The sequence below is a fragment of the Vespula pensylvanica genome, chromosome 6 (assembly GCF_014466175.1).
Source record: "Vespula pensylvanica isolate Volc-1 chromosome 6, ASM1446617v1, whole genome shotgun sequence".
Classification (NCBI taxonomy): Eukaryota; Metazoa; Arthropoda; class Insecta; order Hymenoptera; family Vespidae; genus Vespula; species Vespula pensylvanica.
In genome coordinates, this window is record NC_057690.1 from 6,687,109 (window position 1) to 6,702,044 (window position 14,936).

A 14,936-nucleotide genomic window follows, 5' to 3' on the forward strand; every position below is an offset into this window, starting at 1 on the left:
GCGCTCTGATTACGCAGCGATTCTCATTGGAATTTCAGGGACAACGAGTGCGAGTAGGTAGGATACGATACATAGACGTGAGGGGAGAGAGAGAGAGAGAGATCGGACCTGGAAAATTAAGTGCATATAGTTTCTCCTTCGTTGTACTATAAACGCAAAAAATCCTTTCCAGTTTCAAATTAAACTTAAAGCGTGTGAAATTTCGTTTAAAAATGACTGATTAAATTAATGTGAATTATTTGAAACAAGTAGACATACAAGTGTGTTAATATTCTGAATGATGTTGATTAAACATCTCTTACCGAGTTTAACGAGTACAATGTATCTACAGAATTATGAATCATTTCTTTTAACACCCTTTTGTAAGTAGACAAAGATGGGAAAGAGCTGGGCTGTCGTCCAAACGAGCACATTCGAGAATGTCTTTTCCAAGAGGCCTTTCTCGCTAACATCCAAGCTCGTTATATGCCAGGAGTATCGCGTAATATCTTGGCAAAGTGTCGAGGGTGAATTGCGAATCTACACTCCCAAACGGCCACCGTTGTACGTTAGAGAATCCTCTGAGAAGTTTTCGACGGCCCCGTCGTGACGCGTCTTATCCTGCTTCACGTCGTCGTCGTCGTCGTTCTCGTCGTCGTTCTCATCGTCGTTCTCGTCGTCGTCTAGAAACGCACGAAGAACTTTACCCGTCATGATCGTCGAGCATAATCTCATGGGACGGCCTTGCGATTTCGAAGGTACCGCGAAAATTTGCGAAAATTTCGAGTCTGCGAGAATTGTGTCAAAACAGCACGTTCAAACTTAGACTTTCAAACGTTCCTTCCTACGTCGACGTCAGTGTGCATCGGAAAAAGAAAGAGAGAGAGAGAGAAAGAGAGAGAGAGATCCAAGTGTTTTCTTTCATTTTTTTACTGCACGGTTGGGTAAAATGTTCGATGTTTGCTTGGTAACTCTAAAAATAAAAATATTGTTTTGTATCGAGCGAACTATAAATGTACGTTAAGTATAGATCCAAAAAAAAATTTTCCCTGCTAAATATAATATCGATTTTATGATCATTTCATAAAAAAAAAAAAAAGAGAGAAAAAGAGAATAGTACAATTCGGCGCTGTTAATTCCTCGGATTCAATTATATTATAGTTGAAATTGGATAGTTGGCATTATCGTGCGTCTTTTTTCTTAATCGACAAAAATTCGATACACAGTTACGAATGGAGGAATAAATTTTCGGCGGATCATAGTGGAGAGAAAAGAAACGGAGATTTACGGAGGAGTTGTGGTGGTACTTTAAAGAACGATTCTATGGTTGCCGTGAAAATGAATATGGGGTAATAAAAGAGGGTAAAGGGCGCGGCCTTCCCTTGTTTTTGAAAGATTCGGGAGTAACGTGGTATACTTTTATGACCCTTGTCAAGAAGCAACTTCTTCGTCGAGAAAGAGAAAAAGAGAGAGAGAAGAACGCGTACTCCTAAACTCACTGAAACAAATGTAGTCGAATGCCTGCCTATTTGCATACTCATTGTACCGTAAGTGCTTCACCCTAACGGCGTGCGGTCGCGCGCTCATAACAGGATACGTTTCGATGACGTAGACGAAAGTGGAACGAAAATCGGGAACAAGTGGACTGTCGCAAATATTTCTGAAATCGTTAGCTATCTTCCTGCCTTTGTAGTAGTTGGATTATTTCAGGTTCGCCACTACCGATCGCGTTGAATTGAATTTTTCTTCTCCATTTGAAGATATACTTTATTTTTTTCTGCATTAGTGCATCCTCCCGAATCTATGTTACTCTTTTTTCGTTACTTTGATAAACTTCTCTTTCGATTGGCAAAATTCCGGCATGAATAAATGACACGTTTAAAGAAATGTAGATAGATAAAAGATTCAAAAGTAGGAATATGATAAGGCGCTTTAAATCGTTCTAAAAAATATTTTAGCGTTTTACTTCGTAGACATTCGAAAAAAGAGAAATACGGGTTAATGTTTTTCGCTTTTGTTTACTCAGACTTATTTAATTCGTCCTCGATGAACGATTTATCGCATGACAAACGAGAAGATATTTTTACGATCCCCTCTTAACGCGTTTCCGCGTTTGAGTTTATCGTAGTTTAACGAGAAGGTAATCCCCAGTAGACTTTTCTTGCATCATCGGATAAAACCTCCACCGCAAAATATATCTCCGCTGTAAGATAAGTCTGCGGTGAATTTTTATTATTCGTCAGAGTATCTTCTTTCAGACGGCGATAAGGTAAGAGAAAAATGATGTTACATCTCAAAAAAAAAAAAGAAGAAAAAATAAAAGAATAAATACAAATATTTCAGTCGATATATAATATAGGAGAGAAAAAAGATCAGAAGCGAGAAAATTTTGAAAAAATTTAATGAATTCGCCGACGTCAAAAGTAGTACTTATATTGTAAGAAGATAGAAGGGGGAAACGTAAAGGAAGGTTCCCGAACAAAAACGTGGTAGGCGCGTCGCAAATGGCAAACTTGAAAATGGGGAACTCGTTGCAATTAATAATATCGGTAATTGGTGTACGCACGGCGCGTGATGCTGAACTTCAAAGGTCATTGCCTGGCAGCGAGTTTAATTAACGCAATCGAATGAAAATATTCGTGCCCGTGCGAGGGTGTGCGCAAAATATGCACGCGAACAAAAGTACGTGTGTATATTACGGCCGATAATCTGCGTACGTACGCGTCTACGAGTGTCTGCGTATGAGAGTGTGCTCGTTTACGGTACGCGCGGAGAGGAACGCGATCGCGGCTAGTCGCCAACTCATTATGCAAAAGTTCGTTGCATTCCCGCAATTTCAATATTCGTTCAATCCCCGAAAGGTTCGAAGCGTTAAATCGTGGCATTGACCCAGATGCACTTTTCGTATGCGAATGTATAACTCGCGATCTCGTTGTTTAAACTCGCGATTGGTTCTTACACGAATGGGAGAGAAAAATAGAGAAAAATAAGAATACAGATGTACATCTATATCTACGTAAGATACCGATAACCATTTTCCTTTTTCGCCATTCCTGCATTTCGTCAAACTTGCATAATACTCTCGAAGCGATTGAAATAGAAAAGGAAATAATAAAAGTCGCCTACTCTCTTAATCAATTCGTCAATAATGTCTCTTTTCCTGTTAGCGAGACTCGTTACAAAACACGCGAAGCTCTCCTGTTATATGTATACTTCCTTTTTTTCCTCCTTTTGCCTCTCATTACGACGCGATACAACTCCACCTCCGTTTGTTCAGTCTCTTACATAAGCGGTCAGGATCGTTCGATTTCGATGTGAAGCAAATCCGTCTTTTTTTCTTCGTCGGCATTTATTATCGGAGAAGGACGAGTCCGAACGCGAAACTAACGTCGTCCCGGAAGTCAACGATGCTTTCTGTCAGCGACTGCGAATCGCGATTACTAACGATACCTCTTTTCCTTCATTGCCCCTCTCTCTCCTTCTGCCCCATCACAATTCTCTCTCTCTCTCTCTCTCTCTCTCTCTCTCTCTCTCTCTCTCTCATCTCTATCTATCTCTTACCCTACAATTGTCTCCTCGAGGATGGCAGTGGATGCTCGCACGGTAATTGCGAATCGAGGTAGAGTCGTTAATGCGTCATAGCGTGCGCGTGCGATCTCCAACTCGCTGACGTCTGACGATAAAGCGCAGTCACTACTAAGGCGTGGGAACGAGATGAGGTATGCGCGCGGACATTTTTAACTTTCTTTTTCTAACTTATACGTTTTAAGCAATTCGAGAAGATTTTTGAGGGTATTTCGATTGATACGCTGAAGGAAAAAATTTATCGTATCGATTATAAATTCATTTTTCATTCTAAAAAGTAAAGAATTTTAATTGGGTGTCAATATCAGGAAAAAGCATTTATCGGGTTATCGACGCGTCACTAATCGCAAAAGGAACGCGGAACAACGAAGATCAGCAATGATGCGTAAGGGACGCGCTTAACTGTAGAATTTCTAACGGTCATGCTTCGGTAAAAAGGCACACGCTGAGTGTTACGAGAGCATAGACGAAGATAGGTGCGAATTCATGCGTGTCCCTCACATCGATAGGTATAACGCTTCTCGAGAGTCTTCGAACGTGGTGCGTTAACAACGACGTCGCATAAGCCTTGCGTATCGAGGCAAGCCAATGAGCCATAGAAAGAGAGAGAAAAAGAAAAAAAAATTGAAGATGAAAATGAGAATGATACGAGAAACAAGAGAAATGTACATATGAATATATATGCATGTGTATATATATATATATACACACACACACACATATATACACGTGCATGTAAATATATTATACGGAGAGAAAAAAAGATAGAAAAACAGAGTGAAAAAGAAATGATAAGATAACAAAATAAAAAGAGAGGAAATGGGCGAAACATTTCTAACGCGCAAAGATGCTTCGTACACAAGACACGTATCACCCTACCTATTGGAAGTAGAAGCTTCGAGGGAAGGGTAAAAGGACATGTGACCTATCATCGACGTCATCGTCGAGTCGGATGGAAGGAACCAGTCATCTCGTTCCCACGGAGAGATGTATACTAATTAAGGCACGCATTGTCAGGATCACTGTGCGAAGAAGACATGCTAATTACATCTCGAAGATGTCTTTTTTTTAAGCCGCGTCCCTTCTTTTCGTCAGGGTAGCCCGTTCCACCTTTCCTCTTCTTTTCTCCTTCCTCAACGCTCGCCTCCACAGACTTCGAGGTGAATGAAGCGCGAATCTCGCGCCCGCTTTCTTCTCTGCGCATGAAAGGCAGTCTTTTTCTCTTTCTACGTCTATCTCTGTCTCTCCCTTTCGTACGCACGACACACGTCAGTTCTCTCGCTGGTGTCTCACACGTGTGTATCTTATGCGAATCGACGTCGACTCGTTGCGCATACTCTCAGACCTTCCACGCTACATTCTCGGCATTGTGCGCGTCACACACGTGATGCTACGACGTTTCACTCCGTCGCTTTATTCAATCCTTTATACCTGCGAGTGACTTTAATAGTCCTTCTATTACGTCGCCAACTTTTTTTTACCCCCTTTTTCTTTTTTTTCCTTCTTCTTTTCCCTTGAAAAGGGCGAAGTTGTTTCGCATTAACATCACGCTTATCTACGTAATAAAGAGCCTCACTTTTATTTCATTCGAATTGATCGTAAGCGTGCGCGAGTGCGCTTAGAATCGCCGTCTCGACACCGTTAAACCAAAAGTTGTTCCCAAGAAATCGTATTAGATGGATAGAAGAATCTGTTGTTCCTATCGTGAACCATATTACCACGTCGTATTCATCGGTGATCTTTAATCATTTATCTTTGGGAAGGAGCATGAGTACCGTCAAAAGTCGTCGATTCGACGAAATCGAACAATAATTCAATGTTCTCGCGGAAAGGTCGTAATTGATATCGCGACGTTATCCGTATCTTATCTCGGCTTGATCGCGCTTCGTTAGCATGCACAACGATATTACGAATAATCGATCGCACGACCGGGATCGTTTCGAAAGAATTAGAATTCTCATAGGTATTAACAGGGGGCCGTTCACCAATGCGAAATTTGTGTTATAGATTGACGAATGACGCCGTAACCGTGGGCTGGTTGGTGCTCGGATATCAGAACACGGAAGGTAAGTCGAGAAAAATTCTAACATTCGAGATTTTAATACGATGATAATAATCGTGTTCCTATGGTTATGCGATTAATACGATCGATCGATCGATCGAAAGGATCGCACTTACTTTGGCTTTTCAGGTCAAATTTACAAGTACAAATTTCTTTCAAAAGTATGTCAAGTAGATAATTTTAAAAATATCCTTACGAAGGAAACTTTGAAAGAAGAAACGAGAGAGAGAAGTGAATGTGAACGCAGTTCAATGATTTCTTTTTTTCACCGATTTATTCTGCATGCACACACACACATGTTCAAACAAGTAGGAGGAAACACGTAAGACAGCGGCAAACATGATCAAAAGATCAGGTCAAGTTGCATATCTATACCTTTACGCTTCGTTAGGCGTTCCTTTGAGGCGAATATATTTCCTACGTGTGTCCGCAAAAAAGAAGAGTGTGAGATAAGAAGAGTGCGAGAAAGGGTATGGGAAAAGAGTCGACGATCTCATAGACAAAAAACTAAGTGACCGCGTAACATCGCACTTTGATTCCATCCCTCTTCTTTCGTCTTCTTTTTAAAACTTTTGTACGCCGTCCTCCCTATAGGATTGCTCGAGCAAAGAGCTGAGGTCTTTCGACTCGGCTATACCGTGTAGAGTAAGAGGAGTTGGAATGTGGATGAGACGTAGGAGGACGAATAGAAGGAGGAAGGGGTGAATGCTTAGAATTTAAAATGCATTTCATATCGTTACGTAGCACCGACTTGTTCGTCGTTCTTCTCTCTCTCTCTCTCTCTCTCTCTCTCTCTCTCTCTCTCTTTCTCTTTCTATCTCTTTCTTTCTTTCTCTCTCTCTCTCTCTTTCTTTCTCTCTCTCTACCATTTCGAAGACTCTCGTTTCTCTTGGCCTCTCCGCTCGAACAGACGGCATATATATCTTTATGAACGCATCTGGAGTAGACAAGTGCATTAAAACCTCGGGCGTTAGTTCAAGCTTGAAGAGGGAGGAGGAGGGTTGGGTTGTAGGAGGGTAGATGGAGGGCTCAGGAGGACACACAAAGGAATGCAAAGTAAGAACCACCGGGATCCCTTCCTCTCTTTCTCTTTCTCTCCTCTCTCTTCTCAACGTCGCTCCCTTCGTCCCTCCACACCCAGTCGTCTCCATCCGAGCTGGTATCACCGTCGCCTCTTCCTCCAACTCCATCCATCTCCACCTCCTCCGCAGAACGCGCCGGCTCCTCTTCCTTTACCGTATCGCTTCTCCCGTGGCGGAGGTTACAACGCATTATCATACAAGGCAGCCCTTTCCTCCCCTTCCCTTAATTGTTTTCCGCTGAGCTGCGTCGCGAGCGAGTTCTACCACCACCACCACCACCAACGATGCCGCTACTACCACCATCTTCTCCTCCTTCTCTTCTTCCAACCCTCTCCTAACCTCTTCTTCTTCATCTTCTTCTTCTTCTGTTCCATCGTGATCACCTGCTGAGAGAACGAAACGACGCGGTAAGTGTATATTCTTTTCTCTTTTTCCTTTACGAGCAAACGTTACTCTTCCTCGTCTTCTTTCCCCCTCCTCCTCGAACAAGAGGCGAGGCAACGAGCGTGGGTGGTCACTCTCGGAGGGTGCCGAATTTCGCTCTTTCAACACCAATCGACGGTCCCGTAATAGTCGACATCAAAGGATCACGAAGCTTTGTGCATCGATAATGGTGAGACTTTTCTCTCGAGCCGGTGCGAGAGTCGCCTACTCTCTTTCTCTCTCTCTCGAGAACGTCCTTCCGTATTCCTTTCGGTATTTCGACTACAGACCTACTCCTTTTCTTATTTAATTTATTCTCCGCAAGTTTTCGCGCCTTTTGCTGATCGCACCGGCACACTCTCTCGTGATTATTCCTTCCTTTGGGTGGTTGAGGGTTCTTCAACATTACGAATATCTCTCTCTCTCTCCCTTTCTCTCCCGCGCGCACGCTCTCGATCTTTCTCACCCCCTCCTTCACCCTCTCCTTTTTCTCTCGCCTCGTAATAACGATCGCACTTTATCTTGACGCGAAACACTCTCGATATCTTTTATATTCTCTCGTTTTCTTTCTCATCGCGATGGGAACCTCCCGAGTATCGCTGATAAGGAAATCGATCGAGAGCCAATGATAATGGCGATAAGGCTCCAAAGAGCAGACCTTATCGCCTGTGAAATTACTGAACGCAAGCGCGATGTTCCGCGCAACTAATGTTCGTTCCTTCAAGTTCCATATCGACATATGTTTAAGATGGTGCCAGTTCAAGCGCGATTAACCCCATCAGAAACGGTGTAACATTTCTCAAACTCTCGTTAAGGCATTTCGATTAGACTGGATTTGAGTCCGCCCTATTTTCGGACAATTTCAATAGGCCAATTTACAAAACCTCTTCTTCGTCGAAACGTGAGAACTTCGGGTAATTATTCTGTTAATTGGCTAATTTCTTGATTTTTACCAACGTTAATTTATTTGGGGTAAAATGCTGTAGGTAAATTAATAAATGGTAAAAAAAAAAGGACAATTAGAAAGCAATTTTGTCGTTTGGTAACGAGCGAGAGAAAAAAAAATCATTTTCATTTGTTAGTTCACGAGGGTCATCCGGATCTCATTCAAAAAGACGAAAAAACTGTAAGTATATATTTTTTTCATTTAGTCGTTCAACGATCCTTCCGTTTTGTATATTATATCGGAATATCGTACAGCCGTCGCGACGTTAATTAATTTACCCCGAACACTTTGCGAGTCCTTAACCGATCTCAGTCAATTTGTAACGTTGAATATATTATTAACTGGGGACTGAGATATGTGATACTGATTTTTCATCAATTGCTCCTCTTTAATTCACTCGATCGAATATCCTCGTAAAAGAGAAACAAATAATTTTGATCAAACTATAAGAGGTGCGCCGCTTATATCATGATTTCGAAAAGAGAGATACGTAAGTCTCGCGCGAAAAGAGACGTATAAGTGCGCGAACGCGTGACCAGCTTTTGTCGAATGCGAGACGAGGCGAATCGAGGCGAATAAAAGAGGAAAGAGAGAGAGAGAGAGAGAGAGAAAGAGAGATCGAATGGCCGGCGAGCAAGAAGAGAATGGCGAAGGACAATGGATCGCATCGGCACGTTCTTCCGGAACGATCCTTCTTTTTTTTCCACGTACGCTTACATTTTATGCTGCGTGCGCACACAAAGCATATACACATAGACATATTTTATAATGCTATGCTAGGTACCTCACCCACGAGATTAGTTAAGTGAATGGGGCTGGATCTTTGCTGGCTGGGCCTCTCCTAACGTGATTGGGCCCCGACCGATTAACCAGTACGGCCAATCGCATACAAGAGAGTCGCTCCGTCAGTGAAAAAGGAAAAAAGGAAATAAAGGACTCGCTGAAGCTGAGCATCGGTACGTTGCGACACGATTCGCACGCGATCCGTGCGATAAATCATACGACGGAAGTCTTTCGAAACGGGAAATGTCGTTCGGTCGACGTGCGATATTGTCTTTTTCTCGTTTCTCTTTTGTTTTTTCTTCCTCTTTATTTTTTCGTTTCTCTCTCTCTCTCTCTCTCTCTCTCTCTCTCTCTCTCTCTTCCTTTTTTTTTTCTTTTCGTCATTCGAAGGGTCGAAGGATTAAGGACAAAGTTCGTCGTAGAGTCGTTCGATATCGTTCATTTTCTCTTTCAGTATGAGGATGCAGCTAGGTTTTGACAAATCGTTGGTCGCGTGGGTGGACGTAAGTGATTCCTATCGCTGCGTTTTCTAAGAAAAAAAGAAAGAAACGAAGATAAAAAGAGATATTAATCGTTAAAGCTGAGACTGCTTCGCGTGCAAATCGTTTCAATACTACGTTGTCCATTCGCGAGGTTGTTTACGTAAAAAGTGCAGACCGTTTCCGTCGCGAATAGATTTCCACCGTCCTTGGTCGTTCTCCGCAAAAAGAAAATAAATACTGTGCGAAGCAAATGAAATTGCCATGCGGCTTTGCACGCGATCCAACCAATAATTAACACAAAGTAGGACTCACTTTCTCTCTGTGTCTGCGAACGACGTTTGAAAATCGTATAGTGATAGTCATTTTCCTAATCGTGGAAAACAACGTGAGGGGGAAGATATGGAAAATCGTTTGGCATGGAAGGATAAAAAGCTGAGTCTCACGACAATGAAAATTAAACAAAAGAAATACAAATAAATACATGAAAGAAATTACGCGAATGCTTTTTCGAGCGAATAATGAAACATGTTAAAAGTAACAACATATCTCTCTGTAAAAACTTGAGTAGTTTTATAAAAATTTTATTATTGTTTTGTTTTGAAAGAACTTTGCTCACGAATAACTTTGAACAATTCGCTTTGTATCATTATTACGGGTCTTCCTTAAAACTAAAAGATATTTCGAAATGATCTAAATATCTCGTATGTATCTATTGTCTCGTTCTAGGAAGAGACAGCGCAGGATTATCGGAACACATGCGTAAAGACACGTATGTACGTATATGTGTACGTGAAATTACGTGACGTGCGTGCCTCGTGAGTGCATGCTTGCTAGACTCGATCAGCCCCTCGACACGTGAGAGGAAGGAAAAGAAAGAGGGAGAGAGACAGTCCTTATATCAGCTCTTTTTGCAGATTCATTAAAAATCAAGTTGATCGTAATCAAGAATTTACTAGATATAATGAAAGCACACGATTTTTGTAAATGAATAAATTTCTTCTTTTCGTAAAGATCGATCTTCTATAAAAAAAAAAATGAAAAACTTTACTATCTTCATCGTTAATGATGTTTCAGAAGAAAGAAGAGAGGGAGATAGAGAAAGAGAGATAGAGACGACTAAGAGATGAATGTTCCGACTTGACGATCTAAAAAAAAGAGAGTCCGAGCTCCGAGAAGAATAATATAGGCGCGGAGAATGTGACGGTTCTTGTGAGATATCGACATTATCGTCCAGCGATATTTCCGGTTCCTGCCTAAGAAGCGTGCTCTAGAAGATAATTTCGTTATCGCGCTGCACCGCAAGACCCCGTCTGTCCGTTTCATGCTCCATCTTTCTCTCCTTCTCTCTCTCTCCCTCCCTCCCTCTCTCTCTCTCTCTCTCTCTCTCTCTCTCTCTTTCTCTCTCTCTCTCTCTCTCTCTTTTTCTCGTGGAAAAGAGAGAAGAAGACGACGATGACGTCGACGACGTCGACGATTGCTAAACGAGGGCTGAAGAGAAGGACGGAGGGAGAAGGAGGCAGGATAATTAAAGAGGGAGAGTAATCCTGAATCAGCGTCATCGAGCGAGCGAAACGTATCCTCCCCCTCCAACTTCCCTCTCTTTCTTTCCCTCTCTTTCTCTCTTTTCTCTTCTCCTTCGTCACTGCCACCTCCTCCTCCTTCTCCTCCTCCTCTTCCTCCTCCTATTCCTCCTCCTTCTCCTCCTCTTCCTCCTCTTACTCCACCACCGTCGTCGACATCCTCCTCCTCGTTGAGCGAACCAAGCGGATGCACATTGTGCGTCGTTCTTGCGCGTCCTCTTGTCATCGTGCAAAGAAAATCTTGCCTCTCAACCGGGAGCGTCGACGCAGAAAACTCGGTGTTAGTTATTACCTCTCCGTCTTCTTTCGGTTCTACCTCCCGTCGAATAATGAATAAACGTCGGTGAGACAGTAGATTTCTTAAAGGACGACCTCAATGTTTCCTTCGTCGAAATAATTTTCAAGAATCTTCTATCGGTAATCCTTTTGAAAGGAGTTGATTCGATTCTATTTTCAAAAAATGATGTAAAAATAATTCGAAATGTTCTAAGTTTAGGAATAAGGTATTACGTTAATAAAAATTAAAGGGATGTTCGTCTGATAAAAAAATACGCGAGAAATAAAAGGAGTTTTGCTCGAGGGGGAGAACAAAAAGAAAAGAAGAAATGATCAAAAGTGTCGGGATTCTTGAGTAAGGAGAAATAAGAAGGAGAGACCGAGAAGGAGAGGAAGTGAAAAAGAAAGAATTTAAGCCGGGGGCGATCGGAGATGAGGAAGGAAGGAAGGAAGGAAAGAGTGCAACGGCTGCTGCAACGGCGGTTGCAAGCGAGCAGAGCATCGAGCGGTCGAAGCCATCGGGCTGGCTCGTCTCACGACTCGCGGTATAAAACAATATTGATTGGTCGTACAATGCGGGTGGAGATCGTGGGGTGGGTCGCTCCGCTGTTGGGCTAGCTGGAGGGAGGATTCGAGGGGGTGAGAGAAAGGCGAGGAGGGTGGACCGCGATGCATTGTGCTCGCTGCGTCCGGTCAAACTTTTCATCGTCCCTCGTACCCTCTCCGTCGGCCGGTGCTGTGGCGGCCGGAGGGACGCCATCTCTCCTACTCTCCCTCCTTCCCTCCCTTCCTCGTCCTTGCCACCCTCCTTCCGTCTCTCTCCTTTTTCCTCCTTCTATTCGCCGATAATTATTGCAGTCCGTCTCTGTTACCGGCTTTTCCGATTCTTTCCAACGGCCATGTCAAGCTTAAAAGCCGCGAACTGCGAGCAACTTCCATGAACCTTCTGTTTTTCGCACAAAATGACGTTTCTCCGTTGATGCGTTCTGTGCGTTTCTATCTTTCTTCTCTTTCTCTTTCTCTTTCTCCTTTGCTCCTTCATCGATCGATGCATTTACAAAGATACTCAAGAGTTTCTTTTAGCTATGGAAATTATTTACACTTCCCTTTAATTAATTCTACTTTTATCTATATTTCTTTATCAGTTATCTACCTCTCTATTTATCTATCTATCTATCTATCTATCTATCTGCCGATAGAAGCTTTCGTTTTCTGCTTCAATGGATACGTTTCTCTCTTTCCCTCTCCCCCCCTCTCTCTCTTTCTCTGCTCGATGCTTTCTCGCGTACCGAAGAGGAAAGCCTTTATTAAACGACGTTGGCCGTCGATGCGATCGAGCTTGCCTAGACGAGAGTCCTGAGTCTCTCTTCTTCTACCTTTCTCTTTCTCTCCCTCTCTCACTCTCTCTAATGAACACGCTATGCTAGCGTCGATGCATCCCGATGCATCCGATGGACGATGTGTGTGCTCCGAAGCGAGCAGAGAGAAAGAGGAAGAAGTCTAGAAGAGGAGGAGTAAGAGAAGCGAGACAGAGATAGAGAGAACTCACTTTGAAAAGCTACGATACAAGCTGCTCTCTCGCAACGCGCGAGGCCAGGCTTGTCTACCTACTACTTTTCAGGATACCAGGAGCCGCTGTAAGCTACGCTTTCCAGACTGAGAACGTCCGAAGTATCGTGTAGTTACGCGATAACTTTCCCGCCACCGACTCAACCTCGCCAAAACAGCGATACTTTTCCCGCGATACATACGTTCGACTCACCTTCCTGACTCACGTTTCCACCTTCTAGTAAATACACATGCGAGCGTTCGAGTGAGCGAGCTCTTCACGACTTCCCGATTGCTTCTACCGTACTGAGCCGAGAAAAGTCCCTCTGATTTAGCCCGTGCGAGAAACGGCAACTTGGCCCGAATCACGCCACGGCTGTAACCGGGGTCAGACGAAATATCTTCTTTCTCTGTCCTTTTCTCTTTTGAGAGAAAGAGAGAGAGAGAGAGAGAGAGAGAGAGAGAGAGAGAGAGAGAGAAAGAGAGAGAAATAAACCGCCAATCGTCTAGCTACTTTCAATTCGTTCTATTCGAAATGGATCTACAGTGTATATCTTTTCGACAAAACCACGCGACGTTTTAGAAAAATATTAGATAAGAGAAATGATTTCCAATAAGAGATAAAAATTCTTTTCTTTATTATCCGGAGAGAGAAAAAGAAAAATTTATCGTTAGAAAGTTATTACTTATATATATGTAGCTGCGTAGATACATTTGTCGTCTTCGTTAAAAATTTCGATGACACTTAACGCGACTTGATTAAAATCTATATAACAGCCCTATGCTATTCGAAGAGAAAGGATGACATTTCTCGAGGTCTTTTTCCTCGTACTCGATGCTTGGAATTCCGAGGATACAAAGAACGAGGACGAAAGCGACGATCGAAGTTCGTCCTTAGGTTCATCCCCAAATCGAAAGAGCGACGGAAGCGAGGGAAAGAAAGAGGGGTGGAGAGAAAGACGTGTTCGATTTGCTTCGGGATTGTTTCGCGAACGGTTTCGTCGGGTAAACTGGGAGTGGGAAAGAACGATGGGAAGAAGGGTGGACATTCTTGGAGGTTGGCGTAGAGCCTCGCCGTAATTTATTTCTTGTCGGAGCCGTTCGATGGCCGGTGACCACAAGATGCCTGACGAGGGTTACACGAGTCTTCAAGCATCATTTTACTCTTGCATTTCGCGAGAACAACTATTTCGGAATCAATTAAACTATCGGCTGGCGAGCATAGCGAGAGATTGAATCGTTAATTAGCAGATGTTCCATCTCCCTCCTCCTCTTTCTCTTGACCTGACTACATCACGAATCTCATCTTGGTGTACCTCGATGTTCTTTAAAAAAAAATTTATTATTTTCTGGGATACTTTATATGAAAGCGATAACTTCTTGCGATATTAGAAAACGAAGCACAAAGGTCGATTGTAACCGAGAAGAGAGCTTAAATCGACTAACCAAATTTTCTCTATAGTTTCTATATCTCTCTTTCTTTCTCTTTCTCTCGTTTCTCCCGTTTCTCGCTTTGACTCGACGTAAAATTGTGGAAGGTTAATCTCTCGCTGTCTGACGTATTTTCAATACTCGCATCACGAGGGAAGATCGTTGTCCTATGGCAATAAAGTGGAGATACCTGCGAGCGGGAAAAACAATAGTCGCGAAAGCGAAATACCTATCGTATGGAAGCGCGTAACGAAAATTAGAACATCGAAATACTTTAAATCCTCGTAATAACTCCGTTAATCCGGAATAGATCGATCTTCGATCCGTATTTTCTAAACGATGTAAAGTAAAGTGGGGAAGAAAAAAACTCGATATTCGAAAGATAACTCCCTTGTCCTAAATCAACGCGATAGAGGTACTTAAATAATATCTCGATATCGTCACTCAGCCGCTTTTTTCCCTTCGGACGTTGCCCAATGTTGTTCACCTTTGAACGCGACTTTCACGTAGAAAGGGTCCCTCTCGACGTTTCGCGCCCGGGATGCGCTGTCGTCGTCGTCGTTCGCGATTTCAAAATAAAAAAAAAAAAACAAAAAAAGAAGTAGAGAAAACAGAGACGACGCGTCCACAAATTTTCCAAAAAGAGTGTGAGTGAAAGAGAGAAAGAGAGAGAGAGGGAGGGAGACAGAGATGGAAGGAAAAAAATAAACAAAAAAATGGTTGGCGAAAGAGGGTGAGAGGGAAGTGGGGTGCAGGGAG

At 42.8% G+C, this 14,936-nt stretch overlaps 1 protein-coding gene across 6 annotated transcripts in view; it reads left to right on the plus strand.

Moving 5' to 3' along the window:
• LOC122630170 (AAC-rich mRNA clone AAC11 protein-like) overlaps positions 1-14,936 on the plus strand; it is an 85,882-nt gene that overhangs the window by 10,562 nt on the left and 60,384 nt on the right. For all 6 annotated transcript variants that reach the window (XR_006327422.1, XR_006327423.1, XR_006327424.1 and 3 more), the window contains exon 2: positions 5,572-5,630. The gene's annotated coding sequence lies outside the window, so the exon portion shown is untranslated. The remainder of the gene's footprint in view (positions 1-5,571; positions 5,631-14,936) is intronic.